Consider the following 2,742-nt stretch of genomic DNA (forward strand, 5'->3'; position numbering starts at 1 on the left):
AACTAAATTTCTCCCGCATTAATTTTTCTCGCGTCTTAATAGTTAAAAAACTAATGGATTGGCATATATAACACCGATCACCTTCCAGAATGTAATATATCAATCCCTAATTATTTTATTTATGTATGTCATGTTGACATGGTTGCTACGTGTGCAAAATCTCCGCCATGCTATCAACCATACTGACTTTTTTATGCGGGTGCAATCAATACTTATTTGTTCACGTGAGCAATCAACCATACTGATTATAATAGGGTCAAAGACCAAATCTGCTCATTACCAGAAGTTAGGATAAAAAATATCTAATTTTAAAATCGAGGAGACAAAATAAACTACCTTTCATCATGTTTTGATTGCTCACCACGTACAACATGATAACAAACTAAACTACAACCACCAGTTGAGGTAGGTGTGCTCGGCGATGAGTTTTCTTCTCTCCAGTTTCAAATCGAGATAGAAAGTGATGACATGCAATTGAGTTCGATTCAACTTCCTTTGTCAATACGCACGACAGCGTTCTTGGTTGTATGCATGCTCAGGTGCAGAGAGCTCTTCTTCTGTTACTCGAGGGTTGATTGTCCACGCGAACAAATAAGTGTTTATTTGAAGCCAGGTGGTTTGCATGTAGCATGTTTCGTCCATGCTACTATGATAGTTCCTGGCACTGTACATAGCCGGACATATATGTACTGCAGTGGGTACTGTACGTATGTACGTCAATGACTTCTTGCATTCTTCATTGAGGTCGATGACATGAAGCAGTCATTGCGAATACCACACACCCATTAGTTTTCTCTCATCGTCAAGTTTTCTTTTGAGTTAACAGTTAAACAACTAATGCACGTCAACATGCTACATCGATCACTTCCATGAGGCAATATGTTACTATGCACGTACAGCTTGACAGCTACTACGCAGGACACAGTACACTAATGTCCACTCACGGTTGTTCCTGAAGCTAGCTACCACGTTAAACTCTCAGCAAAAGTAGACTTATTACAACGCCAAACATAAAAATTATTGTGTGCCACATATATGTGATTGAAATAAGGGAACATGCACCTCAATTAGTTTGAGCTAGCTAAAGAATCAGATATCAGGGAAACTACAACGGGGATCATCAAATGGGCGACACCAAATGTCCGCGGACCCATTTGGATGTGGGCTAGGCGGACCAAGAGGAAAAAGAGGTGAGTGGGACAAGTGGGTTGTGGCATTGAGCTAATCGGATGTCCGGATTCCCCCAGACCACCGCTAGTTTGGTACTGGTGGGAGGGTTTCAGACGTTCAGGCCAGTCCGGAGAAATCTGACAACTTCCATTGGATGGGTTAAAGTGTCCGGACCGTTCGGTCCGGACATTTGCGGACTATTAGTTGACCCGCATTAGAGTTGTCCTCAGTAGATGTCCAATAGAATGAAGAAAGGAAGAAGAAGAAGAATGAAGGCATTTGGAAGTTTTGATATATGAAAAAAAGAAAGATAACATAGGTTTGGGTTTGCCATATATATGCTCCCTTCGGTTGATATTGAGTCCATTTGTAGACTTGCGTTGCAAAATGAGTTTTTACCAAAACTAACAAAAAAGAAAATAAAATTAAGTTGGATCACTGTCCATGATTGTAGACTTGTACTGTCCACTGTATGGCGCCTGGTACACTATGGTACTACGCCGTGCTCTTTCATGACTCAAAACATTAATCGATAATCGCAACATCTCACCAAGAAATTGTACCATGCAAACATATTGACAGGACAGATTTGTCCATCCTTCTAACTCATAATCACGTAATATTTGGCAATTAAAATACCTTGCCCTACTAGCATGTGCGTTAAAAAAGTAATGGAAAATTAGGTTGTGTTCCATATGTTATGCACGTAGCTAAAAATAAAATATATTTACGGATGAAGCAAGTAATTTGTTTTTGCATCAGCAGGATTTAGTACTCCCAACACCGGAAAATATATGTGGTGTACTACGAAAATGAGCACATGCTTCATTTTAGTTCCCAGACTAGAAATATTATGATGGGGACATCTTACCAAATAAAGGCACTTAATTAATTCTGTGTACGTAGCATATGCATTAGGAAAGTTACAGATGCGAGCTCTGTACTCATTGCGTGCACATTTGAATCGATGCAACTTTGTGTTGTAGAAAAACACATGCTTAATTACGTGTTCCTACATTTGTACACATTCTCTGGGTTTTTTTCTTATTGACAAAAATCATGAGACAACAAAGTGTTCCATCATTTCATATATATAGGTAGGGAAATCGGCCTGATTTATGAGGAAAACTGGACCAAAAAAGGTAAAAAGTAAACACTTAAAAAAACAAACTAGATCTTGATGAAAAGATTCTAGACTAGCTGAAGTAGAAGAGTAGGAATACCAGAGAGCATCATCTAAGCCTCATATGAGAGCGCCGAGGCCCGACATCTTTAAACGAGTCTCATATTCAACAACAGCAATCTCCGCCACCTTGGGAAAGCACATGCAGCGGGATGATCAACGATATCTCGCTTTCCGAGCACACCAAATGGTCCTCATCATGTTCTGTGAAAGGTACCGCCCGCCCAAACACCAGAAAATTGAATTCCAATGCATGCCTATATGACAAAATGATAAGATCTCAATGGCTTGGCAACTGTCCTTCGTGCTCTTGTTCATGGTGGCAATCTCATAAACTATTTAAAGCAAGGAAGGCACATCTCGATAGCTGGAGCACAACGAAATACATG

The sequence above is a fragment of the Aegilops tauschii genome, chromosome 3, assembly GCF_002575655.3.
Source record: "Aegilops tauschii subsp. strangulata cultivar AL8/78 chromosome 3, Aet v6.0, whole genome shotgun sequence".
In the NCBI taxonomy this organism is placed as follows: Eukaryota; Viridiplantae; Streptophyta; class Magnoliopsida; order Poales; family Poaceae; genus Aegilops; species Aegilops tauschii.